A 26,814-nucleotide genomic window follows, 5' to 3' on the forward strand; every position below is an offset into this window, starting at 1 on the left:
GCTACAGGCCTACTGCTGTCGAATCTTGATAAGAGAAACGCCAGGAGGTTTGAAGAAGAAGAATAAGAAAAACCTGGTAAAGCTGTGCTTCAGGACTCCCAGCAAATTATGGGATATTTATAACACATCCCGGCTTGTCTCGTGCGCAGGCAGGCTTATTGCTGCTGAACAGAGTACACCCTCCCCTGCGCACTTTAGATGTCTGGCAAAACAAATTTAAAACAGGAACCTTAACTCACAAATCAAAAGTGAAAAAATATTCTTTTTAAACATTTCCTCGAAATGGCTAGGGCCATTCAACAGCTGCCCTCAACTGCCAATGAATTAGAATCTCATTAAAACAGCAAGTGGAGGGGTGCTTGGGTGGCTCAGTGGGTTAAGCCTCTGCCTTTGGTTCAGGTCATGATCCCAGGGTCCTGGAATCAAGCCCCACATGGGGCTCTCTGCTCAGTGGGGAGCCTGCTTCCCCGCCTACCTCTCTGCCTACCTCTCTGCCTACTTGTGATCTCTGTCTGTCAAATAAATAAATAAAATCTTTAAAAAAAAAAAAAACAGCAAGTGATACATTTTGTAGCCGAGAACACTGTACTTTCCAGCCACTGGCTTCAGAGTTGTTACCATTTACTTTGATTTCTCGGCCTTGTGGTCTTTACCACAGAGACAAACCAGGATTGTGTTTTTCTAGTCCTTTTCTGGACAAAGGAAATACTTTTGTGTGTAAAAAGTCATACTTTCTGGGGGCGCCTGGGTGGCTCATTCTCTTGGAATCTGCCTTCAGTTCAGTTCAGCATCCCAGGGTGCTGGGATCCAGCCCAGCACTGGGCTCCCTGCTCAGCTAGGAGCCTGCTTCTTATTGAACTTCTTATTGTTCCCTCGCTCTCCCTCTGCCTGCTTCTTCGCCAGTTTGTGCTCTCTCTGTCAATTAAATAAAATCTTTTTTTTAAAAAATCATGTTTGGGGCACCTAGGTGGCTCAGTGGGTTAAAGCCTCTGCCTTCGGCTCAGGTCATGATCTCAGGGTCCTGAAATCGAGTCCCACGTCGGGCTCTCTGCTCAGCAGGGAGCCTGCTTCCTCCTCTCTCTGTGCCTGCCTCTCTGTCTACCTGTGATCTCTGTCAAATAAATAAATAAAAATCTTTTTAAAAAAAATCATGTTTTCTGGGATGCATTTGTGTAGGTAAGACAGAGAGCTGAAAACTTTTTTTTTAAATTTAGTTTATTTATTTGACAGAGAGAGATCACAAGTAGGCAGAGAGACAGGCGGAGAGAGAGGGGGAAGCAGGCTCCCTGCTAAGCAGAGACCTTGACTTGAGGCTCGATCCCAGGACCTTGAGATCATGACCTGAACTGAAGGCAGAGGCTTAACCCACTGAGCCAACCAGGTGCCCCAAGAGCTGAAAACTTATCTAGATAATTCAAAATAATAATAATAATGATGTGGGGGAAGGAAAAGGGAATGAAAGCCAGTCCCTAGTGGAAACCAGAATCCCTGCTGTCCTCCACACCTCAACAGAGTGAAGTAAATACAGAATTTTTATCCAACCCCAAATTCTCTTAAGTGAACAAGACTGAATTAAAACTTTCAGAAGTCTCTAGGCTACTTCTTGAATGAGAGACTCTAATCAGGAAAAATCAAATGAATGATATCACAGAAAATCGCTGAGAAATATGAGCAAGAAATACGAGGAGCAGAAGAATTGAGGGTGAATAAATGGGAGAAGAAAAAAGAGAATAAGGATGGGAAGAGAGGAGAGTTTCTGTGGTACGTTGGGTACAGCAGCATCTTAGGAACATCATTAGAAAATGACAATTCTTTTTCCAGGAAATTAAATAAATTACAACATTTGCTAGTTCTTTTTCTACTCGATTGTGAGTTCCTTTTCTTATGATTTATCTTCTTCCAGAGTATTACCACATACCTAGCACATAGCAGCTGCTCAGATAATTGGGAAGGGGGGGAGGTGGCAGGGTAAGATGAGATTTTTGAAATTTGGACTGAATTGTATCTACCTAAAATCCATATCTTGAAGCCCTCGCCCCAGTGTGAAGGTACTAGAGACAAGGCCTCTAAGGAGATAATTAAGGTAAATTGAGGTCATGAGGGCAGGACCCCCATGCAATATGACCCATGTCCCCATAAGAAGAGGAAGAGATACCAAGAGTGCATGCACACAGAGAAAAGGTTATGTGAGGACACAGCCGGAAGGCAGTTATCTGCAAGCCAGGAAAAGAGGTCTCACCAGAAACCAATCCTGTTGGCACCTTGATATTGGTCTTCTAGCTTCCAGAACTGTGAGAAAACAGATTTTGTCATTTAAGCCACCCAGGCTGTAGTTTTCTGTATGGCAGCCCCAAAAGACAAATACAACACTGCTCCAAGATTTGTGAAAGTAAGTAAACCTCATTTGAAAGGGAGTCAGGAGATCCTGAAGGGGGAGCTCTCACACACGAGCTACTCACCGCGGCCTGCCTTGGCAAGAAAAGACGGAACCTGACAAGGGAGGACATTTTTCACATAGGAATTTCATCTCTTGCTCGTAATAAAAAGATGATCCCTCCCGCCCCCCAGGAATGCGCTAATCACTGCTTGCAGTCGATGGGAAACCATCACAACCTGGGACTCTTGTTATTCTCCTCCGAACGTTTGTTTAAAACACTCCTCTCCAATTTCCTTCTCAAACCTAATAAAAGCTGACCTTCCCTTTATCTTCTCAGACGTGCCCATGGTTCACCATACTTTGCATGTCCTGAACTGCAATTCTTCTGCTGTTCTTGAGTAAACCCATTTTGCTAGTAAAATAACTGGCTATTTTATTTTTAAGAGTGACAGATTAAGGGCACCTGGCTGACTTAGTCATTGGAGTGTGGGGCTCTTGAGCTTGGGATTGAGAGTTTGAGTCCCACGTTGGTTGTAGAAATTATTTAAAAAAAAAAAAAAAGACACATTTAAAAAAATAAAATGAAAAGTCTCTCTATTACCCATTCCTCTTTCTCAAATAATGTACCCTTCCCTGCTTGTAAATCAGTAGGCAGAGTGCTGGTGCACAATATTCTTGTAGACCCTTACTAATATGTCTATTAACAATGCAATGAAAACTAATGGGCTGTAGCGCAGTGTTGTTCTTATGACTGCAAGGCATACAGGGCTTTGAACCCTTACCCTCTTTTCCTCTTACCTTGAGATAACTTTCAGTTTTGTGTTTTGTGTGTGTGTGTTTTTTTAAGAAATAGATTTTTTTAAATTCCCTCTTTTTTATATGAGGAAGGCACACAGGCTTTGATCCCTCGTTTGTATTTTCAGAAGTCTTTCATCTTTGTTTTCCAGTTTCTAGCTTTATTTTGGGACTTGGGGTTCTCGGACGAGTAATTTCTAGTTAACATTTTGTATTTGTAACTGACCAGTCCTCTATGATTTCATGGTTTCAAATTTACTGACCTTGCCAGAAAATGGCATTGGTTGGCCCAAGAGCTTAGAGTTAATGGCCTCATGTTGCTTGACTTGGAGAGTTCCACAAATGTCCACTTTTTGACCTGGAATTTCGCATGAAGCCTATGTGCTTTGGTGTCTTTTCCTGATGGTTATTACAGAAAGCTAGTTGGAGCAATATATTAACAGTTAATCAAGGAGCTTCTTTACTTAGTTTTGAGCCTCTCATTATTAGACATGCATGTGATGGTCTCTTGAAAGTTTCATGATGAGCAGCTCTTGGGCTGAAGGCTAGACTTTGAAAGTCCCCCACCCGCTGCCTGGCAAGTCTTGTCACTTTTATAGATCACAGCAGAAAACAAAAAACTGTTTCTTAATTCTCCCTTCTAGTCTAGAAAGGGAACAGCAACTTTCCTGCTCCTTAGTTTAAACTTAACCATGCAACAAAATATGACTGTTTCCTCATTCTTAGTCCAGTTAGGAGTACCAGCCAGGCCTGCATGTACCCTTAGTTCTTGAGACAAGTCCAGAGTCTGACAGGCCTGAATTCAAATCTGAATTCTAGCACTTACTGGTGAAATGACAGAATTCAAGTTTCTTAATGTCTCCAAGTCTCATTTTCGTTATATGTAAATAGGAATACTACTAGTACCTACCACATAGGGTTGGTATGAAGTTTAAATGAGATGGTGTATGTACAGAACTTCTTCTTGTGCCTTGAGTGTAGTAAGCACTCAGTAGCTTCTGCTTCATTAACCCCTTGATGTCCAGTGTCTAGTGCAGAGTCACCACTAAATTGGCCTAAATTGGCCTGAAGACCGATTTAGGATATATTCAATATTTATGAGTCACTTTAAAATTGAAAATTTTATATGCACTTAGGTCTCTTGGAGAGAATATATATCCATACAAATTAAATTGCCTACTTTATTTAATACAGAAGTATGAGAAAACAGCACTGCTTATTACCCACAAGAAATTTTGCTATCATGATATAACTCTTTAATCTTTCATCCTGATATTAGTTCATGGGCCAAAAGGGGCTCTTAGAACATGGATCGTTCAACTTGGAAACACAGCTAGTAGGCTGACAGATAATTTGACTGACCAGATCAACCCATATCTTGTCATCATCAATAAATCAACAGGTAGAACATGAAACCATATTCCATACATAAAGATCATTGCTTCAACTCTCATTCTCTTCTCATGACATAAAATCTTTCACTTAACAAGACCCACATCATACTTTTGAAAGTGAGTCTATAAGAAATGTTTGTAAATGGTGATCTAATGCAGACTTTTTTTTTTTTTTTTAAAGATTTTAGTTATTTGAGAGAGAGAGTGCACAGGGGAGTGGCTGAGAGAGGGCGAGAAGCAAGCTCCCTGCTCAGCAGGTGGGGCTCCATCGCAAGACTCCCGGGGAACCTGACAAGCGCTGAAAGCAGATGCTTTACAACGGAGCCACCCAGGCGCCCCTCTAATGCAGATTTTTGAGACAGGGCTGGTCCTGAGGATATGCAATATTAGGCTCCAAATGATGCCAGTTAGAGAATGTTGTCTTAAATTATATAGAAATTGGCTTTCAAACTTCTTTCGTAAGCTGTTGTGGAAAGCAGTATAATGTTAACCTAGAACAGCAATTTCAAAACCCCAGGTGCCCCCTGCTTCAGAGTCTCACTTTGGGATTGATTCCAAATATATGGAGTGAGGTTCAGATCGTCTTGACTTTCTTCAGGAATCACTGTTTTGGAAATCCTGATTTCATCAGAGCTTTTTTTTTTTTTTTAATTTTTTATTTTTTATAAACATATATTTTTATCCCCAGGGGTACAGATCTGTAAATCGCCAGGTTTACACTCACCAAAGCACATACCCTCCCCAACGTCCATAACCCCACCCCCCTTCTCCCAACCCCCCCCCCCAGCAACCTTCAGTTTGTTTTGTGAGATTAAGAGTCACTTATGGTTTGTCTCCCTCCAATCCCATCTTGTTTCATTGATTCTTCTCCTACCCACTTAAGCCCCCATGTTGCATTACCACTTCCTCATATCAGGGAGATCATATGATAGTTGTCTTTCTCCGCCTGACTTATTTCGCTAAGCATGATGCCCTCTAATTCCATCCATGTTGTCGCAAATGGCAAGATTTCATTTCTTTTGATGGCTGCATAGTATTCCATTGTGTATATATACCACATCTTCTTGATCCATTCATCTGTTGATGGACATCTAGGTTCTTTCCATAGTTTGGCTATTGTGGACATTGCTACTATAAACATTCGGGTGCACGTGCCCCTTTGAATCACTACGTTTGTATCTTTAGGGTAAATACCCAGTAGTGCAATTGCTGGGTCATAGGGCAATTCTATTTTCAACATTTTGAGGAACCTCCATGCTGTGTTCCAGAGTGGTTGCACCATCTTGCATTCCCAACAACAGTGTAGGAGGGTTCCCCTTTCTCCGCATCCTCGCCAGCATCTGTCATTTCCTGATTTGTTGATTTTAGCCATTCTGACTGGTGTGAGGTGATATCTCATTGTGGTTTTGATTTGTATTTCCCTGATGCCGAGTGATATGGAGCACTTTTTCATGTGTCTGTTGGCCATATGGGTGTCTTCCTTGCAGAAATGTCTGTTCATGTCCTCTGCCCATTTCTTGATTGGATTATTTGTTCTTTGGGTGTTGAGTTTGCTAAGTTCTTTATAGATTTTGGACACTTGTCCTTTATCTGATATGTCGTTTGCAAATATCTTCTCCCATTCTGTCAGTTGTCTTTTGGTTTTGTTAACTGTTTCCTTTGCTGTGCAAAAGCTTTTGATCTTGATGAAATCCCAATAGTTCATTTTTGCCCTTGCTTCCCTTGCCTTTGGCGATGTTCCTAGGAAGATGTTGCTGTGGCTGACGTCAAAGAGGTTGCTCCCTGTGTTCTCCTCAAGGATTTTGATGGATTCCTTTCTCACGTTGAGGTCCTTCATCCATTTTGAGTCTATTTTCGTGTGTGGTGTAAGGAAATGGTCCAATTTCATTTTTCTGCATGTGGCTGTCCAATTTTCCCAACACCATTTATTGAAGAGACTGTCTTTTTCCCATTGGACATTCTTTCCTACTTCGTTGAAAATTAGTTGACCATAGAGTTGAGGGTCTATTTCTGGGCTCTTTATTCTGTTCCATTGATCTATGTGTCTGTTTTTGTGCCAGTACCATGCTGTCTTGATGATGACAGCTTTGTAATAGAGCTTGAAGTTCGGAATTGTGATGCAACCAACTTTGGATTTCTTTTTCAATATTCCTTTGGCTATTCTAGGTCTTTTCTGGTTCCATATAAATTTTAGGGTTATTTGTTCCATTTCTTTGAAAAAGATGGATGGTACTTTGATAGGAATTGCATTAAATGTGTAGATTGCTTTAGGTAGCATAGACATTTTCACAATATTCATTCTTCCAATCCAGGAGCATGGAACATTTTTCCATTTCTTTGTGTCTTCCTCAATTTCTTTCATGAGTACTTTATAGTTTTCTGAGTATAGATTCTTAGCCTCTTTGGTTAGGTTTATTCCTAGGTATCTTATGGTTTGGGGTGCAACTGTAAATGGGATTGACTCCTTAATTTCTCTTTCTTCTGTCTTGTTGTTGGTGTAGAGAAATGCAACTGATTTCTGTGCATTGATTATATATCCTGACATTTTACTGAATTCCTGTACAAGTTCTAGCAGTTTTGGAATGGAGTCTTTTGGGTTTTCCACATATATAGTATCATATCATCTGCGAAGAGTGATAACTTGACTTCTTCTTTGCCGATTTGGACGCCTTTAATTTCCTTATGTTGTCTGATTGCTGAGGCTAGGACTTCTAGTACTATGTTGAATAGCAGTGGTGATAATGGACATCCCTGCCGTGTTCCTGACCTTAGTGGAAAAGCTTTCAGTTTTTCTCCATTGAGAATGATATTTGCGGTGGGTTTTTCATAGATGTCTTTGATAATATTGAGGTATGTGCCCTCTATCCCTACACTTTGAAGAGTTTTGATCAGGAAGGGATGCTGTACTTTGTCAAATGCTTTTTCAGCATCTATTGAGAGTATCATATGGTTCTTGTTCTTTCTTTCATTGATGTGTTGTATCACATTGACTGATTTGCGGATGTTGAACCAACCTTGCAGCCCTGGAATAAATCCCACTTGGTCGTGGTGGATAATCCTTTTAATGTACTGTTGAATCCTATTGGCTAGTATTTTGGTGAGAATTTTCGCATCTGTGTTCATCAAGGATATTGGTCTATAGCTCTCTTTTTTGATGGGATCCTTGTCTGGTTTTGGGATCAAGGTGATGTTGGCCTCATAAAATGAGTTTGGAAGTTTTCCTTCCATTTCTTTTTTGGAACAGTTTCAGGAAAATAGAAATTAGTTCTTCTTTAAATGTTTGGTAGAATTACCCCAGGAAGCCGTCTGGCCCTGGGTTTTTGTTTGTTTGGAGATTTTTAATGACTGTTTCAATTTCCTTACTGGTTATGGCTCTGTTCAGGCTTTCTATTTCTTCCTGGTTCAGTTGTGGTAGTTTATATGTTTCTAGGAATGCATCCATTTCTTCCAGATTGTCAAATTTGATGGCATAGAGTTGCTCATAGTATGTTCTTATAATAGTTTGTATTTCTTTGGTGTTAGTTGTGATCTCTCCTCTTTCATTCGTGATTTTATTTATTTGGGTCCTTTCTCTTTTCTTTTTAATAAGTCTGGCCAGGGGTTTATCAATTTTATTAATTCTTTCAAAGAACCAGCTCCTAGTTTTGTTGATTTGTTCTATTGTTTTTTTGGTATCTATTTCATTGATTTCTGCTCTGATCTTGATGATTTCTCTTCTCCTGCTGGGCTTAGGGTTTCTTTCTTGTTCTTTCTCCAGCTCCTTTAGGTGTAGGGTTAGGTTGTGTACCTGAGACCTTTCTTGTTTCTTGAGAAAGGCTTGTACCACTATATATTTTCCTCTCAGGACTGCCTTTGTTGTGTCCCACAGATTTTGAACCGCTGTATTTTCATTATCATTTGTTTCCATGATTTTTTTCAATTCTTCTTTAATTTCCCGGTTGACCCATTCATTCTTTAGAAGGATGCTGTTTAGTCTCCATGTATTTGGGTTCTTTCCAAACTTCCTCTTGTGGTTGAGTTCTAGCTTCAGAGCATTGTGGCCTGAAAATATGCAGGGAATGATCCCAATCTTTTGATACCGGTTGAGTCCTGATTTAGGACCGAGGATGTGATCTATTCTGGAGAATGTTCCATGCGCACTAGAGAAGAATGTGTATTCTGTTGCTTTGGGATGAAATGTTCTGAATAGATCTGTGATGTCCATCTGGTCCAGTGTGTCGTTTAAGGCCTTTATTTCCTTGTTAATCTTTTGCTTGGATGATCTGTCCATTTCAGTGAGGGGAGTGTTAAAGTCCCCTACTATTATTGTATTATTGTCGATGTGTTTCTTTGATTTTGTTATTAATTGGTTTATATAGTTGGCTGCTCCCACGTTAGGGGCATAGATATTTAAAATTGTTAGATCTTCTTGTTGGACGGACACTTTGAGTATGATATAGTGTCCTTCCTCATCTCTTATTATAGTCTTTGGCTTAAAATCTAATTGATCTGATATAAGGATTGCCACTCCTGCTTTCTTCTGATGTCCATTAGCATGGTAAATTCTTTTCCACCCCCTCACTTTAAATCTGGAGGTGTCTTCAGGTTTAAAATGAGTTTCTTGGAGGCAACATATAGATGGGTTTTGTTTTTTTATCCATTTTGATACCCTGTGTCTTTTGATTAGGGCATTTAGCCCATTAACATTCAGGGTAACTATTGAGAGATATGAATTTAGTGCCATTGATTGCCTGTAAGGTGACTGTTACTGTATATTGTCTCTGTTCCTTTCTGATCTACCACTTGTAGGCTCTCTCTTTGCTTAGAGGACCCCTTTCAATATTTCCTGTAGAGCTGGTTTGATGTTTGCAAATTCTTTCAGTTTTTGTTTGTCCTGGAAGCTTTTAATCTCTCCTTCTATTTTCAATGATAGCCTAGCTGGATATAGTATTCTTGGCTGCATGTTTTTCTCATTTAGTGCTCTGAAAATATCATGCCAGCTCTTTCTGGCCTGCCAGGTGTCTGTGGATAAGTCAGCTGCCAATCTAATATTTTTACCATTGTATGTTACAGACTTCTTTTCCCGGGCTGCTTTCAGGATTTTCTCTTTGTCACTAAGGCTTGTAAATTTTACTATTAGGTGACAGGGTGTGGGCGTATTCTTATTGATTTTGAGGGGCATTCTCTGAACCTCCTGAATTTTGATGCTTGTTCCCTTTGCCATATTGGGGAAATTCTCCCCAATAGTTCTCTCCAGTATACCTTCTGCTCCCCTCTCTCTTTCTTCTTCTTCTGGAATCCCAATTATTCTAATGTTGTTTCGTCTTATGGTGTCTCTCAAATTCTCCCCTTGTGGTCCGGTAGCTGTTTGTCCCTCTTTTGCTCAGCTTCTTTATTCTCTGTCATTTGGTCTTCTATATCACTAATTCTCTTCTGCCTCATTTATACTAGCAGTGAGAGCCTCCATTTTTGATTGCACCTCATTAATAGCTTTTTTATTTCAACTTGGGTAGATTTTAGTTCTTTTATTTCTCCAGAAAGGGCTTTTATATCTCCCGAGAGGGTTTCTCTAATATCTTCCATGCCTTTTTCGAGTCTGGCTAGAACCTTGAGAATTGTCATTCTGAACTCTAGATCTGACATATTACCAATGTCGGTATTGATTAGGTCCCTAGTCTTCGGTATTACCTCTTGTACTTTTTTTTTGTGGTGAATTTTTCTGCCTTGTCATTTTGTTTAGATAAGAGTATATGAAGGAGCAAGTAAAATACTAAAAGGGTGGCAACAACCCCAGGAAAATATGCTTTAACCAAATCAGAAAAGATCCCAAATCGTGACAGGGGAGAAAGGGGATAAAAAAGAGGTTCAAAAGAAAGAAAGAAAAAAAGAAAAAGAAATAGAAAAAAAGAAAAGAAAAGAATTTAAAAAAAGAAAATGAATAAAGAAAAACATAAAAAAGAAAAAATATATATATTAGATAAAGTAGTTTAAAAACGTTAAAAAAGAAAAGGGTAAAAGTTAAAAAAAATTTTAGCAGAAGAAGAGAAAAGAAAAATGAAAAAGAAAAAAATTAAATTAAGTGCAAGACTAAAAAAATCACAGGGAGAAAGCCATGAGTTCCGTGCTTTGCTTTCTCCTCCTCTGGAATTCTGCTGCTCGCCTTGGTATTGAAACCACACTCCTTGGTAGGTGAAGTTGGTCTTGGCTGGATTTCTTGTTGATCTTCTGTGGGAGGGGCCTGTTGTAGTGATTCTCAAGTGTCTTTGCCCCAGGCGGAATTGAGCCCAGGGCCCCACTCCTCAGTGCACCCTCAGAGAAGAGCGCCTAGTTACTCCCTTCTGCCTGACCTCCGGTCGCGCTCCGAGCTCACCGAGCCTGCAGCTGGTTCAAGGTAATCCAGAGCTGTGAGCTTACTGTTGGCTCTGTCTCTGCAGCCGACTTTCCCATTCCAATACCTGCAAGCTCTTGGACACTCAGACACCCCCGATCCTTCTGTGACCCTGCGGGACCTGAGGCCACGCTGACCCCGCGTGGGCTTTACCCTGGTTTAGCCTCTGGAGCGATGTCCCTCAGCGGAACAGACTTTTAAAAGTCCTGATTTTGTGCTACGTTGCTCTTCCGCTTGCCGGGAGCCGGCCCCTCCCCCCGGGGTCTATCTTCCCATCGCTTTGAAATCACTTCTCCACCAGTCCTACCTTTCAGAAAGTGGTTGTTTTTCTGTTTCCAGAATTGCTGTTCTTCTTCTCTTCGATCTGCCGATGGATTTGCAGGTGTTTGCAATCTTTAGATAAGCTATCTAGCTGATCTCCTGCTAGCTGAAGTGGTCTCAGCCTGCTACTTCTCCGCCATCTTGACTCCTCTCTCATCAGAGCTTTTGTAATTGCTAAATAGTCTTTCTGAATAGAAGAAAAATATCTTTCTTTTTTCTTTGTTAATTCTTTTCTTCAAAAGTAGATTATCCTAGCATAATCTTTTTTTTTTAAGATTTTTAAAAATTTATTTATTTGACAGAGACCACAAGTAGGCAGAGAGGCAGGTAGAGATGGAGGAGGAAGCAGGCTCCCTGCTGAGCAGAGAGCCTGATGCGGGGCTTGATCCCGGGACCCTGAGATCATGACCTGGGCCAAAGGCAGAGGCTTAACCCACTGAGCCAACCAGGTGCCCCAATCCTAGCATAGTCTTAAAAGAATACCTGATCTAAAACTTTTATCTGATCGAGTATGTGACATTCTGAAGGATAATGAAACATAAGGAGCCTTCAAGACCAATCTAAAAATTTTAATTTTTCAAAAATTTCTTAACACCCTAGGATCTGGATAAACAGATCCCATTTCTTATGCTTAGTTAAATCAGATAACTGTCCTACTGCAATAATCCAGATATGTAATAGTCTTCAGCCCTGCTTCACCTCTGTGACCAACAACCTCGAAGAAGCACATTTCACCTTGCCTCAGTAAAACTGTCTTTTCCCCAGGGTAGGCCATTTTCCATGGCTATCACCTCAACTGACAAACCTAGTCTTTAAGTTAAATAATTTGGTTTCTATGTAGCCAAAAGGGCTCAAAATTTCATTGGTTTCTTATTAAATATCTTCAATAGTCACATATGTGAGGACAAACTATACTTCTCTGAAGGTCATTGTGAAGGTGGAACTCTTGTAAAATTACTCAGGTCTCAATATTTAACTTCTCAGCAGGGATAAGTGTCCTTCCTGTAAGAAGGAAATATAATATTAAGTGAAGCTTATTGAATCCAAGTGTTAGGTCTCAAGGAGGAAGGACAAATAAAGCTTAGGACTTCATTGAAGTCATGAGTAGGAAATGAACATCTATTTTAGTGACTGTGATATGACATGATAAGGGCCATACTAGTAGGTGTTGAACAATGTGCTGTAAGAGCCCAGACAGGAAATTACTTACTCTGCCTGAGAGGTGAGAGCCATAGTGGAAGCTCAGGGAAAACATCATACAGAAAGTGACAGCTGCCTTTTGGTTACAGATACTCTCTGACGATTGAAGGAGTCTTTTGTTTCACATGGAGGGGGTGAGTATCTTATCAATAGTGTGCAATAAACACTGTGAGTGGTGGGGTAAAAGGTCTACTTGTAGATTTCCATGGTCTGTAAAGTATTTCATTTCTGGTAGTTAAAAGTTGATACTTTAAAGTTTCATTTAAAATCAGTCCTATGGTTTTCAATTGGCAATAATCTGAGTTGTCCCAGATGACTTTTTACACTTCAGTTACACATTGGGATGATGCCTCTTTGCTACTGCAAATGGCTGAACAACTTGCCAAATTTTGAAAAGTAGGTCATCAATCCAAAGAGTGTGACATTGAATGCACACACAGCTGGTAATTACAAAAGCCATTTCAGTTCCAGATTCTTCATCTAAGACAATTTGCAAGAACCCTTTGCATAAATCAATAGTTGAGATTAGTTTTAAATTTCCCAGTGATCTAATGGTGCAACTTCTCTAGTTATTGACTATGCATAGGCATCCCTAATCTATACAGAGTCTCATCAAGGTGTCCAGTTAATATGTTTAGACCATTATAAAACAAAACAAAACAAAATAGGAATTCTCAGAAAAGGGTTGATTATTTCTAGAAGTGTTATTTCTTGTACTTTCTTTCTCCAAATAATTTTACTGAATAATTACTCATAAACTCTATAAAGAATTCATCTATGTGCTCTGTTGGGTCATTTATCTGGACCATCTTGTGACAAAATAATTCTTCTGACTTTGTTTTGAATAATTTCTGTGGGTTCACTTAACACACACATAATTCTTTCCTGATCTGACTGAGGAATACCTTTAAACTCCTTTAATTACTCCAGGCCACATTCTTCCAGTATAGCACCAATGTATCTGTAACTGTTGTTTCCTTTAATGATTCTGGTTTGTCACAGTGGGTATATAACAATGATCACCTCTCATGGAGTGACCCACACTCACAGTGTTTATTGCAGACAATTGATAAGATCCTTAGGAAACCCTTGTGATGTATATATCATTATTGCTTTATAGAGGGGACCTGTTGAAAACCACAGTGTGAGGACAGTAAGCAAATGTTACTAACTAGCGCATGGGAAAACTTGGAATTTCAACCAGAGTCTTTGCTTTTCAAAGCCCATTTTAATAAGGCTCACAAAATAATTATTTGGTTTAGCTAAGAACTTTGTTTAGTGATAAAAACTACTTTAAATTTATTAAGTACATTAGTTAGAAGTATTTTGATTGCTAGGGAAAAACTGAATTCAAGCTAGTCTAGTCGAAAATGGGACTCTATTGGTTCCACTGTCTGCAGGAGAGAACAGCAGTGCCCCTGAGGTCAGACACACTGGAGCCAAGGACTCTTGCTCTGCCAGGTCTCTCTCTGCCCATCTCTTACCTTTTCTCTTCACATACAAGATAACAAATGCTGTTGGAAATATGGAGAAAAGGGAACACTTGTACTTGTTGATGGGAATGTAAATTGGCACAGCCACTCTGAGAAACAGTGTGAAAACTCCTCAGGAAATAAAAGTAGAGAAGAAGGAGTCCTAGATGGTGGAGGAGGAGTAGGAGCCCTTAATTTCAACTGGTCCCAGTTTATTCAGCTAGATAGCTATCAAATCAGTTTGAACACCTATGAGCTCAAACAGCAGATCTAAGAAAAGAATAGCTGTAACTCTACCAATAGAAAAACACTTTCTGCAAGAATGACAACACAGAAAAACTCACCTCAAAAAAGAGAATAAAAGGCAGTACTGACCGCCAGGGACTTAATCAGTATGGACATAAGTAAGATGTCTGAACTAGACTTCAGAATAATCATTATAAAAAAAAAAAGAATAATCATTATAAAGATACTAGCTGGGCTTGAAAAAAAAAAAACCATAAAATACCCTAGAGAATCCCTATCTGGAGAAATAAAAGAACTAAAATCTAACCTATTCAAAATCAAAAAGTCTATTAATGGGGTGAATAAAAAATGGAGACTCTAACTGCCATAATAAATGAAGAGAAGAGAGAATTAGTGATATAGAAGACCAAGAGATGGAGAATAAAGCAGCTGAGAGAAAGAGAGATAAACAGCTACTGGGTCATGAGGGGAGAATTCAAGAGATAAGTGATACCATAGAGAGAAACAATATAAGACTAATTTGGATGCCAGAAGAAGAGGAAAGAGAGAAGAGGGCAGAAAGTATATTGGAGCAAATTATAGCAGAGAACTTCCCTAATCTGGGGAAGGAAACAGGTATCAAAAACCAGGAGGAACAGAGAACCCTCCTTAAAATCAATAAAAATAGGTCAACATCTTGATATATAATAGTGAAACTTAACAAATTTCAGAGAAAGAGAAAATCCTGAAAGCAGTTTGGGACAAGAGATCTCTAACCTATAAAGGTAGAAACATTATATTGGCAGCAGCCCTATCCACAGAGACTGGGCAGGCCAGAAAGGACTGGCATGATATATTCAGATACTAAATGAGAAAAATATGCAGCCAAGAATACTATATCCAGCTAGGATGTCATTCAAAATGGAAGGAGTGATAAAAAGCTTCCAGGAGAAACAGAAACTAAAAGAATTTGTGATCACCAAACCAGCCCTTCAAGAAATATTAAAGGGGATTCTTCAAGCAAAGAGAGATCCCAAAAGTAAGACAAAAGAAAGGAACAGAACAGTATACAGAAACAGCCACTTTACAGGTAATACAATGACACTAAATTCATGAATTTCAGTAATTACTCTGAATTGTAAATGAATGTAAATGTCCCAATCAAAAGACACAGGATATCAGATTGGATAAAAAAGCCAGACCCATTTATATGCTGTCTGCAAGGGACTCATTTTAAACCCAAAGTCACTCCCAGATTTAAATTGAGGGGTGGAAAACCATTTACTATTCTAACGGACATCAAAAGAATGCTGGTGTGGCAATCCTTATGTCAAACAAATTAGATTTTATTTTATTTTTTATTTTTTAAGATTTTATTTATTTATTTGACAGAGAGAGAGAGATCACAACTAGGCAGATAGGCAGGCAGAGAGAGGCGGGGAAGCAGGCTCCCTGCTGATGAGAGCCTGATGTGGGGTTTGATCCCAGGACCCTGAGATTGTGACCTGAGCCAAAGGCAGAGGCTTAACCCACTGAGCCACCTAGGCACCCTGACGAATTATATTTTAAGCCAAAGACAGTAATAAGAGATAAGGAAGGACACTATATCATAATTAAAGTGTCCATCCAGCAAGAAGATCTAACAACTGTAAATATTTATGCCACTAACAGGGGAGCAGCCAATTATATAAGCCAATTAATAACAAAATCAAAGAAACACATCAATAATATTACAGTAATAGTAGAGGTCTTTAACACCCTTCTCATTGCAATGGACAGATCATCTAAGCAGAAGATCGACAAGGAAATAAGGGCTTTGAATGACACACTGGACCAGATGTACTTGATGTACTTCATAGGTATATTTAGAACATCCCATCCTAAAGCAACAGAATATACATTCTTCTCAAGGGCACATGAAACATTCTCCAGGATAGATTCTCAAGAATATATCACATATGAATCACATACAAATCAGGTCTCAACCAGTACCAAAAGATTGGGATTATTCCCTGCATATTTTTAGACCATGGTGCTTTGAAGCTTGTACTCAATCACAAGAGGAAAATTAACAACACAAGAAACAACAAGTGTTTGGGGTGGATGTGGAGAAAAGGGAACTCTCTTATACTGTTGGTCGGAATGCAACCTGGTGCAGCCACTCAGGAAAATAATATGGAGGTTTCTCAAAAGATTTGAAACAGAGCTACCCTACGACCCAGCAATTTCACTCCTGGCTATTTACTCCAAAGATACAAATGTAGTGATCCAAAGGGTCACCTGCACTCTAATATTTATAGCAGCAGTGTCCACAATAGTAAAACTATGGAAGATCCCAGATGTCCATCAACAGATGAATGGGAAAAGAAGATGTGGTACACACACACACACACACACACACACACACACACACAAATTGGAATATTATTCAGCTATCAAGAAGAATGAAATCTTGCCATTTGCAATAATGTGGATAGAACTGGAAGGTATTATGGTGAGCAAAATTAGTCAATCAGAGAAGGACAATTATCATATGATCTCACTGATATGTGGGAGTTAAGAAACAAAAGAGAGGATCATAGGGAAAGAGAGGGAAAAATAAAACAAGATGAAACCAGAGAGGGAGACAAACTGTAAGAGACTCTTAATCATAGAAGCAAACTGAGGATTGCTAGAAGGGAGAGGGGTGGAGGAATGCGGTAACTGGGTGATGGGCATTAAGGAGGGCATGTGATGTAATGAGCAGTGGGTGTTCTAGAAGACTGACATATCATAGATCTGTACCTCTGATACCGACAATAACTTATATGTAAATTAAAAAATAAAAGTAGACCTACCATATGATCCAGCAATCCCATTCCTGGATATATATCCAAATGAAACAAAAGCATTGTCTTAAAGAGATATCTGGACTCAAGTTTTCATTGCAGCATTATTCACCATAACCAAGGTATGGAAACAACCCAAGTGTCTGTGAATGGTTGAATGGCTCAGGAAAATGTGGTATATGTGTACAATTGAATATTGTTCAACTAAAAAAAAGAAGAATATTCTGCCTTTGCAACAACACAGATAAAATGCTCTCCAGGAGGGCCTTATCCTAAGTGAAATAACCAAACAGAGAAATACAGATACTGTATGGTATCATTTATATGTGGGACCTAAAAAAAAGTCAAACTCCTAGAAACGGAAGAGAAAGAAAGTGATTACCAAGGACTGGGGAGAGGGGAAAATAGAAAAGCTAGGAAAAAGGTACAAACTTTCTGTTATAAGATAAGTAGGCTCTGAGGACACAATGTAAAACATGGTGACTCTTCTTGACAATACTAGATGTATAACTGAATTTGCTAAGAGAGTAGAACTTAAATATTTTCATCAAAAAATAATAATAAAAGACTACATTGTAAGGTATACGATGAGTTAAAAAAAATGCAAAAAAGATTTTCTTTCAGACAAACTTCCTCTACTTGTAGGAAACAAAGCCTCCAGCAGCAGCCCTGCCTGGATTGGGTCACGTGCTGATCTTTGGACTTAGAAGGTGTGTCAAAAAAAAAAGGGGGAGGGGGGTTCTATACCGTGCAGCCCTCATTAGAACTTCCACATGTGTGGAGTTAGGGAGAGAGAAGTTTCCAAAAAAGAAGAAAGTTAGCATTCTCAGAAGGAATGTCTCCTGGTCCCCACACTGTGAGATCCTGGTGAGATTACTAAATAAAAGGCTCCAGCCTAATTTTTTTTTCCTTTAATAATTCCTATTTGCCTGTACATAACTTGCCTTTGTATTTTCAATAAGTGCTTTTCATTTTATTTTATTTGTTTATTTTTTTCAAGATTTTATTTATTTACTTGAGAGAGAGACAGTGAAAGAGAGCATGATAGAGAAGCAGACTCCCTGTGGAGCTGGGAGCCCAATGGGGGACTCGATCCTGATACTCCGGGATCATGACCTGAGCCGAAGGCAGCCACTCAACCAACTGAGCCACCCAGGTCCCCCTCCAGCCTAATTTTATATGAGGACTCCTATGTGATTTCTGACTTCCATTTTCATAATGTGAGGAGTGCATTTATCATACAACTATTTAAATCGGAATTTTTTATTTTCTTGGGCCCCAACCACATTTCCTTATTCTACACTGCACCTTGCATGATGCCTGGCACCCAGCAGATGTTCAGCCACTCTTGAAAGTATAAAAACGTCTCATCCATTTACCTTCCTCCTACTGCTTCACTTGGAAGAATAAAACATTTGTCACTATTTCCCCTCTGAAACAATATGTTAAAGTGGTGAAAATTCTGTGGTTTTCTTGTGGAGACATCCTTACATGTAAAAAGCAAATTTATCTTGTCACTGAAATGCTCATCCACAACAGCCAAACCTAGTTCTAACTCCGGCTCCGCAGTTTGCTAAATGACATCAACCTCTCCACACTGCAAATGACAAGGTGTGTGTGTAACTCGAACAAAAGCCCGGGCAGGAAGTCTCACAGATAGAACTCTAATCCATCAAACAAAAGTAAGCAACAGCAATTCAAATCTTTATTGGAGTTGCTTAGAAAATAAAAAATGAACAGACATTTCTCCAAAGAAGACATACAAATGGCCAAAACACACATGAAAAATTGCTCAACATCACTTGGCATCAGGGAAATACAAATCAAAACCACAATGAGATGCTACTTCACACCGGTCGGAAGGGCTGAAATTAACAAGTCAAGAAACGGACAGATGTTGGGAAGGATGTAGAAAAAGGGCTACCCTCCTACACCGTTGGTGGGAATGCAAGCTGGTGCAGCCACTCTGTAAAACAGTACAGAGGTCCTTCAAAAAGTTAAAAATAGGGACGCCTGGGTGGCTCAGTGGGTTAAAGCCTCTTCCTTTGGCTCAAATCATGATCCCAGGGTCCTAAGATGGAGCCCCACATTGGACTCTCTGCTCAGCAGGGGGCCTGCTCCCCCCCGACCCCGCCACCACCCACCCTCTCTCTCTCTGCCTGCCTCTCTGCCTACTTGTGATCTCTGTCTGTCAAATAAATAAATAAAATCTTAAAAAAAAAAAAAGTTAAAAATAGAACTACCCTACGACCCAGCAATTCCATTACTAGGTATTTATGCAGAGGATAAAAAAATGGTGATTCAAAGGGGCACATGCACCCTAATGTTTATAGCAGCAATGTCCACAATAGCCAAACTATGGAAAGAGACCAGGTGTCCATTGACTGATGAATGGATAAAGAAGATGTGATATATATATGTACAGTGGAATGTTACTCACCCATCAAGAAGGATGAAATCTTGCCATTTGTAATGACATGGATAGAATAGAGGGTATTGTATTAAGTAAAATAAGTCAGAGAAAGACAAATACCATATGATTTCACACATATGTGTAATTTAAGAAATAAAACAGATGAACATAGGAGAAAGGAAGGAAAAATGAAATAAGGTAAAAACAGAGAGAGAGGCAAACCATAAGAGACTCCTAACAAACCGGAACAAACTAAGGGTTGCTAGAGGGAAAGTAGCTGGGAGGATGGGGTAAGTGGGTGGGCATTAAGGAGGGCACTTAATGTAATGAGCAGTGGGTGTTACATGCAAGTGATGAATCACTAAATTCTACCCCTGAATCTAATAATGCACTATATGTTCACTAAATTGAATTCAGATAAAAATTTAAATTAAAAAAGAAAAGATATACAAGGTGGTCTAATTTGTAACTCTGTACTTAAAAAATTATTGTCTGGGGGCGCCTGGGTGGCTCAGTGGGTTAAAACCTCTGCCTTCGGCTCAGGTCATGATCCCGGGGTCCTGGGATCGAGCCCCGCATCGGGCTTTCTGCTCAGCAGGGAGCCTGCTTTCTCTTCTCTCTCTCTGCCTGCCTCTCTGTTCACTTGTGATTTCTGTCTGTCAAATAAATAAATTAAAAAAAAATTGTCTGCATTTCTCTTGTTCTTAATCAATTTAATATTATTTATTAAATGGCTCCTATGTGGCAGACATGCTTTAAAGTGGACAATGTCCCAGGGCCCATAGAGCTCATACATTTCTCATACCCCTAAATCCCCACCACACCTCTTGCACTCAACCTCATATTGATTTGGACAGATAGGGCTCTTGACTTCCTTGGCCTCTCATTCCATTTCAAGGTCTTCTTTATCTCCTTGAATACTACACTTTTTTCCCCTTCCTTCTAAAAACAGTTGCCAAGGCAATTACATATATCTTTATATGTAAAATCTAGTGACCCCCTAGGCAACTCTTATCCTCCCTGGGAGCAGTGGGGACGTGAATGGGGAGCGAGAAAGAGCTCCCTGCAAAGAAAGGATTTTCTTTAGTACATGGGGATGTGCATGGGGGCTGTAGCTGGTAGGGGGGTGGAGTAGACTGCAAACAGTAATAGATGCATTTTAGTATCTTTTCTTTTAACTGCATGGCATTTTTAAGTCTTTTTTTCTGTTTCAGAGACTGAAGAAGGGGGAAGAAGAAGAGAAAAAAGGAGTGGAAAAGATAATAGATAAAAGAATGAATAGCAGTTGAGGAATGGGAGGGAAAGAGATTTCTGATTCTAGGCAACCTCTCTCTGCCCAGTGACTTCTCTCTCATCTCTGTAAGTGCATCATATGGCAACCTTCTTCTCCCATAGGCCATGAAGCCTCCATGTTGTATTTTTCTCTTACCACTGTCTGCTATGAAAGCAGAGGATTTAATTTGGGAAATGTGTGTAGTGGGAGAAAAAAATGCAGAGAAATGCTTGAATGCAAAAACAATCATAAGAATTAACCTGTAAGATGGCTTAAAATCATATTCTAGGCTTTGGAATCATGGACATTCTCCTTTAATCTATCAGAGCCTAATCTAGTAACTTCATTTGGCCATTCTCCAACCAGCATCACTTCATCAAATATTCCTGAAGAAAGATGACCGGCAGCTTTCAAATAGCTAGTGTTCGTTCATGTATGTTGATGAAATCTACAGGCTTTATTTTTTTAAATAATGTATGTATGTACGTATGTATGAGAGAAAGAGAACATGTTCATGTGGTGGGGAGGGGCATAGGGAGATGGAGAGAGAGAATCTCAAACAGATTCCATGTCCAGGAGTGCCTGGGTGGCTCAGTCGTTTAAGTATCTGCCTTCAGCTGAGGTCATGATCTCAGGGTCCTAGAATTGAGCCCCACATCAGGCTCCTTGCTCAGCAGGGACCTTCTTCTCCACTGCCTGCCATTCCCCCTGCTTGTGCTTGCTCTCTGTCTCTCTCTCTCCCTCATTCGCTTTGTTTCAAATAAATATATGAAATCTTAAAAAAAAAAAAAAATTATGTGTCCAGCTCAGAGCCACACGCAGAGCTCAATCTGACAACCCTGAGAGCATGACCTGAGGCAAAATCAAGTGTTGGACAACTAACCCACTGAGCCAACCAGGTGCCACTACAGGCTTTGTTTTTTGAAGTCCAAAGATACTTCCTCCTATATATATCAAAAATACTTTTGAATTCTTGAATAAACTTTTATCTGAAATATATACATGCTTACATGGTTTATGGGTGGAAACAGAAATCCTTGTGAGCTGGTGCAAAAGCAAAGTGAGGAGACCACGTATGTTTGCAAATAAACGTCAGAGAATTCACGTAAGCTGGGGAACGGTGTCGTAGCTCACTGCCTTGGCTGTAGCTGAAACTCACAGAAGCTTAGCTCAGAGTTGAAGAAATTGATGTACAACTCACAATGAGCATCAGGAGTTTCCTTTTATCGGAAGACTTTTGCAGTTGTGGAGGTCTCTTCTAATTTAAAGACCGAGCTGTAATGTAGTTCACAGACCTCTAAACCTGGTGCTAGAAGCAGCTGAGATTTTATACTGGACTTTTCCAGAACCTCATCAATAGATTTTCTGAAGGCCTTCTTATTTTTTGACAGTTGCCTCATTCAAATTGAGGTAGTCTGTTAAGTCTCTGTCTAAATTAGACTGGCATCTTTGAGTATATTGGCAGCATTTTAAAATCCACTTATTTTTAAGAACATGTGAATTTGAAAAAGAGCATATATGCAAAGTGTTGGATTAGGAAAGTTCCCTACAGAGTGTCAGGATGTGTTCTAACTATAGCATTTGGCAAATACATAGCTGTCATTCAAAAAAGATGGCTAATGTTCAAGTTGATCTGAAATACCTCCTCGAAGTCTGTGCTCGCTTCGGTAGCACATATACTGAAATACCTCCTCGAAGTCTGATTTATTTTTTCCAAGTTGGTCTGGAAACTCAGCAGTTTATACTTAGGGGCTAGAAGGGAGGGGAATGAAGGGAAGTGTTCCTACTAATTTAATTCCATATACTTTAAATTTTACATTGAACGTTAGAGAGCTCCCCAAGCAAATGTTGAATGTGAGTCTACAATTTAACATTAGATTTAATATGTGTAAGTTCCCAAATAAGACTGCAGCTACACTGGACATTAAACAGTCGTTCTTGTTTTAATTAACTCTAATACCTAGCCCAGATTCATCTCTATTTTGGACCATGAATAACCAAATACTGATGATCACCTTTGTTGATTAAAGCTGTTTTCTTAATCCTTTTGGGTTGCTATTACAAAGTTACAGAAACGGAGTGGCTTGTAAACAGTAGAAGTTTACTTCTTGAAGTTCTGGAGGTTGGGGAGTCCAAGATCAAGGTGCCTGCAGAGTTAGTATCTGGTGAAGGTCTGCTTTCTGGTTTATAGATTGTACCTTCTCACTGTGTCCTCACTGTTGGAAGGGGCTAAGTTCCCTTGGGCCTTTTCTGTAAGGGCACTAATTGCCTCCCAAAGACCCCACCTTCTACAATCATCATTTTGATCATTAGGATCTTAATGTATGAATTAATGTATGAATTATGTATGGATTTTGGGGGGACATGAACATTTAGACCATAGCAGCTCTGGATCAGATGTCAACAGGATTTAGGGGGTGAGGTAGAGTAGTTTTTTGCGGTCTGGATCTGGAGTTTATAAAGTCCTTCCTGGGACTAAAGCAGAGCTAAAATTCACTTCCTTGGTGTTTGAAATCTATCCTTGATGTATGGATGGGGCTTTGAAGAGGTAACAGACACTGTTGGTTGCCCACCCTGAATCCTTTCCATCAGGATCATTTAGGTATATCTTTGTCCTCCATGCAGTCATGTCTTTCAGAAGTTGACCCCCAACCCAGCTCTAGAGATGAGCTTCGTTTGCTCAAATATCATTTTCTTTGGCAGTATTTGGTTCAGTAATGGACATGCAACTCAGACCCGGCCAACAAAGCTAGAGGCATAGTCTGGTGGATGAAGGAGAGAGAAGGGTTCTGAGGAACATTCTTTTTCTTTTTTTAAGGTTTTTTTTGTGTATGTGTGTGTGTTTTTTTGTTTTTTTTTTTTTTACATTTTATTTATTTATTTGAGAGAGAGAATGAGAGAGAGAGAAAGAGAGAGGGCAAGCATGAGAGGGGGAAGGGCAGAGGGAGAAAGACCCCATGCTGAGCAGGAAGCCCAATGCAGGGCTTGATCCCTAAACTCCAGGATCATGACCTGAGCTGAAGGCAGTCGCTCAACCAACTGAGCCACCCAGGTTCCCCTCTGAGGAACATTCTTGAGAGAGAGTTATAAGAAGATACATTTCCGTAGTCCTCTGAAATTTATTAGGTTTGGATGTGGTGCCTGGAACAAATGTTATTAGGTCTGGATGTGGTGCCTGGAACAGCTGCAGCCATTTTGCTATCAGCTTGAGGGGTAATGCTGATATTGAGAAAGGACCGGCAGAGCTGGAACGAACTGGGTCTTTGATGACAACGGGAAGCCACTGAGTCAATCAACTACCTCTAGACTTCTTTTGTGACATAATAAATTTTCCTATTGTTACACCACTGGGTTACTTTTACTGTCAGACAAATGGACCATAACTGATAAAATTGTCCAAGTGGATTTGGAGCATTAGTCCATTCCACTGCTGAAATAGCTTTTCTTGTGCCAGAACTTAAAATATTGCATGTTTTAACTATTTTATCAAAGATGAAACTGTATGAGACAGCTTAGTTGAGTTATGCCATTTTGAGCAAGAATCAAAGCTAGTCTATGTGATCTAGGGTGATCCAACAAACTTTAGTGGCACTTATTAAATTGGGCTAAAAGCACCTCTGTTTCTCAGGAGTCCTTTCAGGATAAATCCATTTATATGGTTTTAAAGTACTTTTAGAAGAAAGATAGGTCATGAATTCAAATAATTATAGTCTTTTCTGACATGTCTTTTCTAGGAAAAAGACTTCTAACATTTCCTCCTCTGAGTCTATGGGGGTAATCATGCCTGCATGCTATTGTAATTTCCTTTGTAGAAAAGAAAAAAAAATATTTAAGGATATTATAGAGAAAACTTTAAAGATGTACTCCCCAGACCCATTTCCCTTGTACTGTGGGACCAAATACCCACACAGAGGTAACACATTAAGCATATAGAATTTCACCAGATTTCTGATGCACTAGTTGAGTATTTACTCTGTGGCATCCTGCAAAAATCCATAGGATGTTTTTAAAGCCGATTTGAAGAAGGAAAGTAAAATTCAGATATTTTAAGAGGAGAAATTTTAAGAGGAGAATCATGCTTGTGGATAGAAGGATTCAAATGGGAATATGCTGAATTTTCATCAGTAAGAGAATGAATGATATACTGGAATGTTAAAAAGCTTTGAAAAATACATACATTTACATAGATGGTGCATATATATATATATATATATATATATAAATGAACAGAAAAAGAAGGTTCGGAAGAATTTATGCAATGTAATTGTATTAATATAAAGTAGGGAATTGATGTGGGAAACAAAGGCAGAAGGAAATGTAGGTGAAATTAAATCTCATGTAGCCCGTTGATGAATACTCGATATAGGCAGATTATAACATTCCTCCAGAATCTTGAGTCTTCTTTAACATATGAAACTCCTTTTGGAACTTCCCTTATCTTTACTTCTCCTAACCCCAAGGTACATAATCACTTGCTCCTCATAAGCCTGGGAGCAGCAGAAGGCAGCAGCAGGCACAGCTCCTTCTGCCCACAGGTCCTGTCTCCTAGTGTTTTTTTAAAAAAAACTATCATTTTGCACCAAAAATGTCTCAAGAATTCTTTCTTAAGGGCACCTGGGTGGCTCAGTGGGTTAAGCCTCTGTCTTCGGCTCAGGTCACAATCTCAGGGTCCTGGGATCGAGCCCCACATCAGGGTCTTTGCTCAGCAGGGAGCCTGCTTCCCCACCCCTTCTCTGCCTACTTGTGATCTCTCTCTCTGTCAAATAAATAAAATCTTTTAAAAAAAAAAATTCTTGGGACGCCTGGGTGGCTCAGTGGGTTAAGCCGCTGCCTTCGGCTCAGGTCATGATCCCAGGGTTCTGGGATCGAGTCCCACATCGGGCTCCTTGCTCGGCAGGGAGCCTGCTTCTCCCTCTGCCTCTGCCTGCCTCTCTGTCTGCCTGTGCTCACTCGCTCTCTCTCCCTCTGTCTCTGACAAATAAATAAATAAAATCTTTAAAAAAAAAAAAAATTCTTTCTTGGATGTTGGCTCCAGACCCCACCAGCCTTACATTTTCCCAGCCATGTGAGGACTAGAATCCCACTTTCAGTCTAGAAGATTCTAGAATGGGTACATTCACTGTCATGTTTTCTAACTATAGGGTCAGAAGCTCTTTAATATTTATATAAGAGAACTAGACAAACACATGAGTCTAATCAGATTATGGGACTGGTTTATTATAATTTATTATTTTTCTTTTAATACAGATCTAAGGTACTAGACATCTATGAGTCTGATGTACTAGACAGCGATGTAATTTTTGAATGTAAGTGAAGTTGGTGTGGTCCGGAGCCCACGGCCAAGAAAGAATCCTTGAGACATTTTTGGTGCAAAATGGTCGTTTTATTAAAGCACAAGAGGACAGGACCTGTGGGCAGAAGGAGCTGTGCCTGCTGCTGCCTCCTGCTGTCCCAGGCTTATGAGGAGCAAGTGATTATATACCTTGGGGTTGGGAGAAGTAAAGATGAGGGAAGTTCCAAAAGGAGTTTCATATGTTATAGAAGACTCACAGAATACTGAAGGCCTTGCTGCTGTCAAACTAAGGTTGCTTTTCCCTCTGGCAAGACATTAACATGAAGACATGAGGAGCTTCCAGGAAGAGCATCCGTACTCTGCCTGCCTCAGTATCTGTCAATGGGCTGCAGGTTATAAGGACATTTAATGGTATCTATGTTTCTTTCTGCCTTTGTTCCCATATCACACAGCACTCTAGCAGGCAGTTTATACTATTTGGTTCCTCTTTCCCTTGCAGAGAAATGAAAATCATCTATATCGTCCGTTATGTTTGGTTTGTGGTCCACTGTACCTTACAGTAGCTTCTCTTTCAAATGCACACCACATACTCTTCTTCATGGCAGTTCTCTTTATATTTATTTGTGTGATTCTTTTACCAATGTCTGTCTTCCAGACAGGATTGCAGACTCCAAAATAGCAGAGACTGTAAGTTTCATTCTCTTGTATTCCCAGATCTTAATAAAGTTCCTGGCACAGAATAAGTATTCAATATATATTGGCTGAATGGTTTGAATAAAATACAAGCCCACCACTCTTTTCTTTTGCTCACCAGAGCCCACCGACAGCAAGACCTCCTCAAATCTTCTCCAGTGAC

Source organism: Neovison vison, chromosome 2, assembly GCF_020171115.1.
Source record: "Neovison vison isolate M4711 chromosome 2, ASM_NN_V1, whole genome shotgun sequence".
NCBI classification, from domain to species: domain Eukaryota; kingdom Metazoa; phylum Chordata; class Mammalia; order Carnivora; family Mustelidae; genus Neogale; species Neogale vison.